This window comes from Pogoniulus pusillus, chromosome 28 (assembly GCF_015220805.1).
Source record: "Pogoniulus pusillus isolate bPogPus1 chromosome 28, bPogPus1.pri, whole genome shotgun sequence".
In the NCBI taxonomy this organism is placed as follows: domain Eukaryota; kingdom Metazoa; phylum Chordata; class Aves; order Piciformes; family Lybiidae; genus Pogoniulus; species Pogoniulus pusillus.
Genome location: NC_087291.1, coordinates 3,263,697 through 3,276,000, shown reverse-complemented (window position 1 = coordinate 3,276,000; position 12,304 = coordinate 3,263,697).

The following is a 12,304-nucleotide window of genomic DNA, read 5'->3' as shown; positions in this document are numbered from 1 at the left end:
GGCATAGCAAAAGCTCAGTCTTAAGGTCTTTGTGTTTCCAAACTACATTTGTCACATCACCAACAGTGACTCCCCATTGCAAAGTTGGATACTCAAACTGTTTCTGGGGAAATTAATGAAAAAGTCCATCCTAGCAGTGACTTTTCTATAATATCAAGAGCTTTTGAGGGTGGAAAGGAGGTGGAAGGGTGGTTGGGAGCCCCTCCTGGGGACTCAGGTTTCTGGGAGGGCTGTTGTGTTTCTGTATCACCTTTAACTTGTCTATTTCTGTCTATAGCTGCAACTATTGTAACTATCTGCTTGTATCTTGTGCTAAGCTGTGAATATAAAGCTTCATTCTTTAATTTCCAGATTGGCTGGGTCTAGTCTGGATGATTTTCTTGAGTGTAGGGGGGCAGGTAACACCCAAACCATCATAACAATGAAACAGAAGAGGTTTCTGCAACGGTTCTTGCTAAAATTAATTCAGTGTGGCCTGTGCTAGTTACATAAAAGCAGTTGTTTGCTTTTGCTGACATCCAAAATAGTTGTTTTCTATTCACTACAAGGCTAACACTTTTCCTACTTGAATCAATTGTTGTTGAGGCAGGGAATTAATGTGGCCAGGACAGGAACATATATAAAAATAGAATTATTTTATTTTTATGAGACTCCACCCCCAAGACTATACCAGAAATTAACTTAGTTTCATTAGCAGACTCAGTTAATTGAGAACATCTTACAAAGGATGCTATAGATAAATTTGGCTATTTTAGAAGTCAGGAAATGGAAAAGGCTAAGCTACAAACACAGCTTTGCTCCACTGTCAGTCAGGCTGAGCAGAAAGTTCACTACTCACAGGTGAGTCAGGCTGGCTGAGAGAAGTAGTGGTCCAGATGCTTGTCAGCTCTCTCTGTCAAAAGACACCTGAGGCTCCTTAGGCCTATTAGGCTTGCACAAAGGCTGCTTATGGTGGGAAGCCTTCCAAAGCAGGGACAGTCCTGTCCCTCAGGAGTGCCAGGGGACTCTCTGCAGGAGCTATCCAGGTGGGGGAGAACTCTAAGGTGGGCACCCCAAGGCGGGAAGTACCCCAACATTTATACCTTTCCTAGGCAAAGAGCTGAGTTACCACTTCCTGGGCATGATAACCACAGCCAATCCCCAGCCCAATTCCAGCGTGGGCATCTGCTGGATCACCTCTCCTGCCAGATGGTCCCTTTGCTCTCCCTCTTCATGCCTGCAGGCAGGGGAGGGGAAAACAGGTTTTTAGCACCTTTCCTCTCCCATTCAAACCACGGAGGGAGAGGACTTTGGGGTATCCAGGACTCCAGGACATCAATGTGTTTTAAAGCCCTGTGCAGGAACCAGGAGAGCTGTGATAACCATAGCACTCCGTTGTCAAGGCCACAGATTTATGCTTCTCCCCTTCTTGCTGTGCAGAACATGGCAGAAAGCAAGCACTGGGGGCATTAATGTCTTTTTCTGGGATAGCATTTTGCACACTGTGTGTAGGCATCTCTGGAGAAGTGGAGGATGTACCATGTCCAAACGAAGGGAACCAACTATAAAGTAAAATAATTGGTTTGGCAGAACATGGGATAGCAAAGCTTCCCTCAGCTTAGCATTTTCCAGACTACCCTTGAAGCACAGAGAGGGACACTGCTATGAGTTTCCTGACCTTCTTTCCCTCTTTCTACTCAGATCTCAAAAGATTCTGGAACTAAGTGGGCTCCAGGTTCACCTTATGAATGCACAGCCTGTCTCCTTGAGGTCACACCAAACCTGTCACCAACAAGAAGCAGACCAGCACACAGCTTCTGTTAGCCCCTTAGCCTGATTCACAGGAGCAGAACCATACCTCTGTACTTTAAAGATTTAATGATAAGCCATGTAGCCAGAAGCAAGGCCTGAGTTAGCAAAAAGCCTGCATGAGTTATGGAAGTTAGAGCATCATCTGTCCTCAGGAAGCTGTACTAAAATTGTTTCTGGGTTCTGCCAACTGCTATCTGACGGTTTAGGCAGGATAAAAAAATATTGTGATCTTAGGAAATCTTGACAGAAGATGGAAATTAGACTTCTGGCACTAGCAAGCAGTCCTCAAAATCTGTGTAGGAGGAATGCTGCTAGTGCAGAGAAAGCATTCAGGGAGCGCACAGACAGCAGGGACTCAGATGTGAACACAATCGTAAAAGGCTGCACATGGAGAAAGTATTGCAAAGCTGTTGTAAACAAAGCACTGCTTTAAATCTCAACTATCAGAATGAAGCATCCAGGGAAACTAAATTTGCTATTATCACTAGTCACAGTGTAAGACAGTAGTGCACACCTTTCTGCACCATTCCTGGTCATCCTGAGGCAGAATTACAGTCTCAAAGGCTTATCCCATTCCTTGCTTCATCATTAAAATCTGGCTGGCAAGGTAGATTTCAGCAGTGAGATACAGCAGAGAACAAGATTCATAAGGACAGAGTAAATTGGCATTTTCTAAGCTTTTCTAACTCACAGTTATGTGAGCTAGCTCATGAAGAGCCACAACAGTAGCTCTTGACTACTGTGGAAAAGAAGTATTTTAACCTCATTGCTATTGCCAATGGCAGTGGGTCATGTTTCTAACGGGAGAACAGTGTAGCTGGAAGAGAGCAGCAATAGAGATCAGACAAGGCTTTATTTTTTTTAAGTGAGGAAGCATTAGAAATTGAAGTCATGAAAATATTCACAGCTTTCAAAGTCTTTTAGAAAGTCCTCTTTTAGGATTTTCTACTAAGCTTCTGCACCACATCGATACTTTTGGAAAGAGGACAATGTTCTTTTCCTCTTTCTCTCTAATTATCATCAGCTTTTCCTTACTCTATTACTGTTTCTCTGCTTTAGCTCCTTCACTATTCTCCTCAGACTTCAGTACAATAAACCCCTCTGGACTGAAAATGCAGCTGCTCTCTTTTGACTGTATCACTGAATTTGTCTCTCCTCATACACTCTTGTTGCTGCTCTTTCAGTACTGCATTTTAACTATGGGAAGCACTTGAAATTATGTCAAATGTTGTGGGTTTTTTTTTCCAACATTACTGATAATGAATTTTAGGAGACAGGGCAGCTACAGAATCACTTCTTCCAGATCTCAGAACAGACGTAATAGAATCTGGGGTTGCTTGAGTTCTGTTTCTGTAGCTATCAAAGCTTTTTTTACCTCTGTGATAAGCAGAAGTAGACTGTAAACATGTCAGAAGCCTATGGTATTTCAGTCACCTTTTCATGTCATAGAATCAACCAGGTTGGAAGAGATCTCCAAATTCATCCAGGCCAACCTAGCACCCAGCCCTAGCCAATCAACCAGACCATGGCACTAGGTGCCTCATCCAGGCTTTGCTTGAACACCTCTAGGAACAGCAACTCCACCACCTCCCTGGGCAGCCCATTCCAATGCCAATCACTTGCTCTCTCAAGACCTTCTTCCTAACATCCAGCCTAGACCTGACCTGGCACAACTTGAGACTGTGTCCCCTTGTTCTGTTGCTGTTTGCCTGGGAGAAGTGACCAACCCCCACCTGGCTACATCCTCCCTTTATGTAGTTGTAGACAGCAATGAGGTCTGCCCTGAGCCTCCTCTACTCCAGGCTGCACACTCCCAGCTCCGTCAGCCTCTCCTTATAGCCCTTGTATTCCAGGCCTCTCATTAGCTTTGTTCCCCTTCTCTGGACATGTTCCAGTATCTCAACGTCTCTCTTGAATTGAGGATTCATGGTGACATGGTTTACTTTCTCCTCTTCTCTGCCCTGTTGTGTTTCCCCCCCCCCCAAACACTTTTTCACTATTGCTCATATCTCTGGGGCACTCTTATCTCTTTTAATTACCGCATAGAGGTGGAATGTGTTTCTTGGAAGAATTCCTGCACCTTACAGCATTTCCTTTGTGGACCTTCTGTGTAACAACTCCAGCAACATCTGCTTACATTTTTGCTGCTTGGTTGCAAGGAGCCATTTGGGGATTTGCTATAGACCTGAGGTATAGGAAATCATCTTTCTGGAGTCCTTACAAGCATAGGTATTTGGCGTACTTGTCTGAGGGCAATTAAGAAGGAAAAAAGATCATGTTATAATTGCTGCAATGTTCTTGTAGGGACTCATCAAAGAAATTTGTTGAAAATATGTTGTGGAGGCAGAGAATTGATGTGGCTGAGTCAGGAAATACATAAAAATAGAATTATTTTATTTTCCACCCCCAAAACTATATACAAAAATTAATTTAGTTAAATTAGCAGACTCAGTTTGATTGAGAATATCTTACAAAGGATATTATAGATAAATGTGGCTATTTAGAAAACCAGGAAATGGAAAAGGCTAAGCTACAAAAACAGCTTTCCCCCACTATCAATCAGGCTGAGCAGAAGATTAAGAGGAAAGCTTACTGACAGATGTGAGCTAGGCTGGATTCTCTCTGCAGGGGCAGCCAGTGACGTTATCAGTGATATCCAATAGAGATCCACGACACAGAAGCCTGAGATGAGTCACAGAGCTGCCAAACTCAGAAGTGTTTCAAGCACTTCTTCCTGAGCAGGATGATTGCCGGACAAGGCTGCTCTCACAACAGGAAAAGTAGAGCCAAAACTGCTAAGAGTCCCCCCGTCTGGCAGGCAGTCAGCAATTAGCTACTGAATAGGGCCTGAGAGAGAGGGCAGTCCAGGTGCTGCCAGCTCTCTCTCTCTCAAAAGGATATCCAAGGCTCATTAAGTCTGGTGGCTTGCACAAAAGGGTACTAAGTGGAGGAGCCGTCCAAAACAGAGATGGTCCAGTCACAGCAGGAGTTTGTCCTTCACAGTGCCAGGGGACTCTCTCTGCAGGAACTATCAAGGGAGGAAGCACCGAAGGTGGGAAGAACCTCCTACATTTATGCCTTTTCCCCTTGACAAAGTGTCAATTTACCATTTTCTAGGCACGAAAAACACAGCCAATCAGCAGTCCAATTTCAGCATGGGCATCTGCACAGGTCACTCCCCATGCTGGAAGGACCCTTTGCTCCCCCCAATTCAAGCCTGCAGGGCAGGGAGGGAAACAGATTTTTCGTGCCTTTCCTCTCTTATTCGAACCAAGGAGGGAGAGGAATTTGGGGTATCCAGGACAGCAGGACAAAATATCACTCTTTTCTGACTAGTACCTTCTGTAAAGATTTTTGCTGGCTCTTTAGGAAACAAAATCTAAGGAAATACATCACTTTCAAAGAATGGTCTAGTCAGACTCTTCATTTTCCCTTCACTTCTCACCACTTCTCTCATTTTCCCTTCACTTCTCACCACTTCTCTCCCATACTCGCTTTTTCACTGCTAACCTCATCTTGAAAGCTTATTATAGAAGTGCTCCTATTGAGATCCAAAAGAGGGTATTGTCTCAGCTATGTGTATAATTACATACAAAAGGAGCTGCAAACTTTCCTTTTGAAAGCTGTGAAGTAATGAAACTAGCTAGTAATTTTGCAGCATTGGTACTGTATGATCATGATACTAAAGACTGCATTGTAATAGAGAAGCTTTCTTTAATTTCTTGATCACACACTTTTTTTTGCTTAAACACTCCCTACTCGTGACAGTGTAAGTGTGAAATGGTATTAGGCAGCAGCATCTATTCCAAAATTAACATAGTTTATTAATTCTGATATTTAGCAATCTCAACACAGACCATGATTTTTAACAGTAATAGGTTCTTTGCATGGTCATGGAAAGTATTACCCAGAAGGAAATAAACAGGGAATCCAGAACACTTTATAAATAACTAGTGATAATATAACAAACAGTAGCTGTTTAGGAAAGGGAATCTTGCAGCCAATATTCTGCTTGCCCTTGAGAGAGTCCTGAGAGGCTCCTTTCTGCTAAGGCAGAAGGCACAACAGAATTCACTTATAGAGAGCTTTATGAGTATTTACTCACAAGGTGTTATCTCCAGATTCCCAGGGCTAACTGCAGTTTCCAGACAGTACCCAAATACTTGAAGGGAGTTCTGTTGGTGTCTTAGTAGCCATTGAGAGGCTTCTAGGTCTTTCTGTGCCCTAACAGGGTGCTGGGAAAGAAGCAGACAATCTCTGACCTGGTTCCTCTTGGCATGGAGGTTTGGAGAGGTGCAGGCAGAATCTCTTGCAGATGTGTAGAGAGTATGATGTTGGTGGCACTTCTTACCACATTGTGACATCCTTAAAGCCTTCTTCTGGTAAACTTGAAGCATAGCAAGTTTCCAGGTAGTCAAAGCTTGTACATCAAAGCTTTGCTGGTCTGAAGCACAAGGCAGAGCAGAGCAAACTGCTTGCAACTTAGTTCCTTATATATTATTTGGCTAAGTGTAATGGCTCCTTTGGCCACAGAGATTCACCAACCAGAATGGCATTTGCCAACCTGACCATATTAGGTGACCCCAGGGCTTGCTTACCCTTATTTGGGCAAGACACTCACAAGTGCATAAGCACCTGTGGGTACCTGTTTATCACTTTGGGAGTGGACATAATAGCCCAAGCCCTTGTTTTCCTTCTGCCCTCGCTTCTCCCATCAGCAGGAGAGTGGGGCAAGGCAGGACATGTTTTAGGCCTACTGGCCTTCCACGACAGTGATCTGTAAATGTATAGGGAGTTATCATTCCATCTTACTGTCAGTGCTCAAAGAGTGGCCCATGCTCTCTGTAGGACAGGTCATTGCAATTGTTGTTTAGAGGAGCAGATACAAATTTCTGCATGGACTGAGGACTTCACAACTATTTGTGAACACACTACAAAAAGTGGTTGTTACATTCCAGTGTTACAGGAATAGCAGGACATGGGCAGTTCAAAATCGAAATGTTTCCCCTTATGGGGTTTCCAAATGTTAAAGTAATACAATTTACAAGGCTGGTGAGGGGCCTGGAACACAAACCCTACGAGGAGAGGCTGAGGGAGCTGGGGGTGTGCAGCCTGCAGAAGAGGAGGCTCAGGGCAGACCTCATTGCTGTCTACAACTACCTGAAGGGAGGTTGTAGCCAGGTGGGGTTGGTCTCTTCTGTCAGGCACCCAGCAATAGAACCAAGGGGACACAGTCTCAAGTTGTGGTGGGGTAGGTCTAGGCTGGATGTTAGGAGGAAGTTGTTGTCAGAGAGAGTGATTGGCATTGGAATGGGCTGCCCAGGGAGATGCTGGAGCCACTGTCCCTGGAGGTGTTGAAACAAAGCCTGGATGGAGCACTTAGTGCCATGGTCTAGACGACTGGACAGGGCTGGGTGCTAGGTTGGACTGGATGATCTTGGAGGTCTCTTCCAAGCTGGTTGATGTTATGATTCTATGAAAATTGAATGGATAGTTTGTTTTATTTCCAGAGTATTTCATCTTATGTAACCTTTTGCGTCTCACCACCCATTGACTGCTACAGTATTTCTGCAGAGGAGCTTTGTAATTGAAAGGTTTAGATGATGATGACAAACTGTCATCATTGTTGCAGTTGTGATCACAGCTATTAAAGAAAATTCCCCACTGTTGCTTTGGTACTACATGAGAGAAAGCAGATACACCATCCCATTCTCAGATACTATGCTCCGGCACTCTTTGCGGTCTTCTCTCTTTCATCATTCACTTCCAAACTCCAGACAAAATCAAGTGTCCTATGTTCAAATATTTAATTCACTGCAAAGTTCTGCTTATGCCCAGCAGATATCCAGCAGGTATGGTGGGAGGTATGTTCGTATCAGAAAAGCTCGTTTCTCACTAACTGAATATCCATGTTACACATGAAGGTGGTTTGTGTCTCAAGCAGCTTCTAGAGAAGCTAATTTCCTTTTCCCTCTGCAGCAGTTGGAAACTAGAAAGCAACCTGCCTTACAAACAGAGAGAAAATAGATACAACATTCAACTCATGGTAGACAAGAGCTTGATGTTCATATTAATTTCTCATTTCCACACATTAATTTATTTAGGAAATATAAGGTTACTTTAGCTTTAACCTCCACTATTATGCTACATGGATTTGAGTTACTTAGTGTGGAAGCAGCCATGGAAACGAAAGGCATCAGCCTGCACATGGCTACTGGTTCCCCACAGCTCACTCTCTCTGATGGTGACCAGAAATTTGGTGAGTTGTTCTACAAACAGATTAAAATGGCCTCACAATCACAGGCTCTGGTTCTCATGGAGGACTTCAACAGCGCAGGCACTTGCTGGAAAGGTTACACAGCTAGGCACACACAGTCCAGGAGCTTGCTGCAGAGCATTGATGGTAACATTCTGCCACAGCTGGTCGAGGAGCCAAAAAGGAGAGGTCTGCTCTTGAACCTTGTACTAGCAAAGAAAGGTGGACTGGATGGGGTGTGAAGGTTAGGGGCAGCCTTGGCTGCAGTGACCATGAGATGGTAGAGTTCAAGTTCCTGCGTGAAAGAAACAGGGCAATAAGTAGGATTACAGCCCTGAACTTCAGGAGAGCCAAATATGGCCTCTTCAAAGACTTCCTAAGAGGAATCCCATGGTTTAGGGCCCTAGGAGGGTGAGGGGCCCAAGAGAGCTGGCTGACATTCAAGCACTACTTCCTCCGAATTCATGATGTGTACATCTCTGTGAGTAAGAGATCAAACAAATGAACATGAGCAAATAGCTTCTGGAAAAGCTCAAGTGGAAGGAGAAAGTTTGCAGAATGTGGAAAAAGAGACTGTCCACTTAGGAAGAATTGTCAGAATGTGCAGGGATGTTTTCAAGGAGGATAAGGACTACATGGAATTAAATCTAGCAAGGAATGTCAAAGCAAGGAAATCTTCTTCAAGTACACCAATAGGAAAAGAAAGCCCATGGAAAATATGGGCCTGCTGCTGAATGAGATAGATGGATGCCCTGCTGATGGAGGACACAAAGAAGGTGGAGTTACTGAATGCTGCCTTTGCTTCAATCTTTACTGTCATGGCTGGTCCTCAGGTACCACACTCTCTGGAGGTAAAAGAGAAAGTCTGGATGACTTCCCTTTCCAGAATCATTGAATCAACCAGGTTGGAAGAGACTTCCAAGCTCATCCAGTCCAACCTAGCATCCAGCCCTAGACAATCAACTAGACCATGGCACTAAGTGCCTCAGCCAGGCTTTGCTTCAACACCTCCAGGATGACAACTCCACCACCTCCCTGGGCAGCCCATTCCAATGTCAATCACTCTCTCTGACAACAACTTCCTCCTAACATCCAGCCTAGACCTCCCCCACCACAACTTGAGACTGTGTCCCCTTGTTCTGTTGGTGGTCGCCTGTCAGAAGAGCCCAACCCCACCTGGCTACAACCTCCCTTCAGGTAGTTGTAGACAGCAATGAGGTCTGCCCTGAGCCTCCACTTCTCCAGGCTGCACACCTCCAGCTCCCTCAGCCTCTCCTCATAGGCCTTGTGTTCCAGGCCCCTCACCAGCTTTGTTGCAGATTGAATTAGAGATCATTTTAGGCAAGATGGACACCTACAAATTCATGGGCCCTGATGTGGAGCACCTGTGAGTGCTGAGAGAGTTGGCAAAATATTACTAAACCACATCTTTGAAATATCATGGAGAAAAGGAGAGATGTCTGAGGATTGGAAGAAAGGCAGCAACACTCCAGTCTTCCAAAGGGAAAGAAATAGGACTCAGGAAACAGCACAGCTTCACCTCCATCCCTGGGAAGGTGATGCAACAACTCTTTCTGGATGTCATCTCATACAGAGGAAAAGATGATTATTGGAAGTGGTCTTACTAGTGCTTGTATGTATCTAAAGGGCAGGTGCCGAGAGAATGGGGCAAGGGCCTTACAGTGGTGCCCAGTGACAGCAGGAGGGGCAATGAGCACAAACTGGAAACCAGGAAATTCTATCTGAACATAAGGAAAGACTTCTTTAGTTTGAGGGTCACAGGGCATCAGAAAAGGCTGACCTGAGAGGCCTATCTGGACACAGTCCTGTGTGCCCTGCTCTCAGCCAACTTGCTGTAATAGGAAGGGTGAACTGGACTGATCTCCAGAGGTCACTTTCATCTCCTGTCATTCTGTGCTTTGGAGAAGTATTTGTGCAGAGACAGAAGCTCCCTGGAAAGCCATAATTTTGAGTCAGATCAGAGAAACTACAGCAGCTATAATAGATGAAATATGTTACTTGTGATGCATACTGATTGCTTTGGTGCTGAATCAACTTCCCTTTTCTACAGCTTTGGTTTAGGATGTGCTTCTGTTGGAGTTGATAGTGTGCCTTTGTTTCGAGCAATGTGAGATCTGTGCCTAGCATACATGGAACATTTGTGTTGATGGAGTCCCAACAGTGGTGATGAATAAATGTGTTTAGTTTACTTCCAGAAAAACGTTGATGTAATTTTTAGTGAAGCAAAGAGTTAGTTAATTAGGAAATTATGCAAAGAGGTTATTTATAATTCTGTTTTGAGGCCTTGATCTGTTAAACAGGCAGGAAAATAACAGTGAAAGAAGGACCACTGCCATGAGAGATGTAAAGGACAGTCAATGCCTTTTGCAGCCATTAGGAAATCTTATGTTTCAGGCCCTGTTAAACACCAGGGAGCAGGTGTTAATAAAATGCCAGCCTCCACAGCAGGAGATTTCACCATTTTTGTTTCTTATGTCTATTTGGGGGATCACACAAAGTGACATATTCCACTCTTTTCCAGAGAGACAGCATTATGCTCACAGATGAGCTTCACATTGTGTTGCTGTCACTGGAGGTCACAGGATCACAGGATATTAGGGGTTGGAAGGGACCCAAGGAGATTGTCGAGTCCAACCCCCACTGCCAGAGCAGGACCACACAATCAAGCACAGATCACAGAGGAACACATCCAGGCAGGCCTTGAGAGGCTTCAGAGAAGGAGACTCCACAGCCTCTCTGGGGAGCCTGTGCCAGTGCTCTGTGACCCTTCCAGTAAAGAAGTTTCCCCTTGTGTTGAGGTGGAACCTCCTGTGCTGCAGCTTCCATCCATTGCTCCTTGTCCTATCCCAGGGAGCAGTGAGCAGAGCCTGTCCCCTCCTTCCTGACCCCCAGCCCTCAGATAGTTATAAACATTTATTAAATCTCCTCTCAGTTTTCTCTTCTCCAGACTAAGCAGCCCCAGGTTCCTCAGCCTCTCCTCATCAGGCAATGTTGCAGTCCCCTAATCATCCTCATAGCACTCTGCTGGACCCTCTCCAGCAGATCCCTGTCCCTCTTCAACTGGGGAGCCCAAAACTGAAGGCAGTATTCAAGATGAGGTCTCACCAGGGCAGAGTAGATGGGGAGGAGAACCTCCCTTGATCTGCTGGGCACCCTCCTCCTAATACACCCCCGGATCCCATTGGCCTTCTTATCCACAAGGGCACATTGCTGTCCTATGGTTAATTCGTTATCCACCAGCACTCCCAGGTCCCTCTCCAAAGGGCTGCCCTCCAGCAGTCACCTCCCAGCCTGGACTGGAGCAGTTTGTTATTCCTCCCCAGGTGCAGGACTCTGCACTTGTCCTTGTTGAACCTCATTTGGTTCCTCTGTGCCCACCTCTCAGTCTGTTCATGTCTTTCTGGATGGCTGCACTGCCTTCAGCTGTGTCAGCCAAGCCTCCCAGTGTGGTGTCATCAGCAAACTCTGAGATACTTTGATTATGGGAGAGAGGAGATAGCATTTCTCCTAATGTTTTCAGCCTTTAGCATCAATAATGAAGTTTTCATAAAACGCTCTCAAGTGCTTTGTGATGTTATTTTCTCATGCAGTTAATGACCTTTTCATTTGCAATGTGATCACTTTTCATAAATTCCCACTAACTACTGCTCTGTTTCAATATTCAGACTAGTGGGGCTTGTCCTAGTATAGAACATGCAGGAGTTTAACTTCAGTGGTTTTAGCAGTTGTCACAGGCAAGTGTTTCTATGTCTGTATGTGTGTGTGTGTGTGTATAAGCCACTCAAAGTTGTGTTCAATAAGTGTTACAAATCCCAAATGATTTTTAACCATTATGGTGCTTTCAGGGGTATTTACATCACTTCCAAAAGCAGAAGTTTAAAAGCTTTTCTTGGCTCTGCTTTGTAAAAAAGATCAGCTTTATTCAGTGTCTTGTTTTCTTTTACTATAAACCAAAGTCTTTACAGGTCCTTGGTTTTGTCCAGTTGCTGTGGCCTGAGCAGTGCTGAGCACAGGGGCAGAATAACCTCCTTGTCCTTCTGGCCACACTGCTCCTGATCCAAGCCAGGATGCCATTGCCTCTCCTGCCCACCTGGGCACACTGCTGCCTCATCTTCAGCTACTATCTACCATCACCCCCAGGTCCCTTTCTGTCTGGCTGCTCTCAGCCACTCTGTCCCCAGCCTGTAGTGCTGCTTGGGGTTGTTGTGGCCAAAGTGCAGAACCCTGCACTTGGCC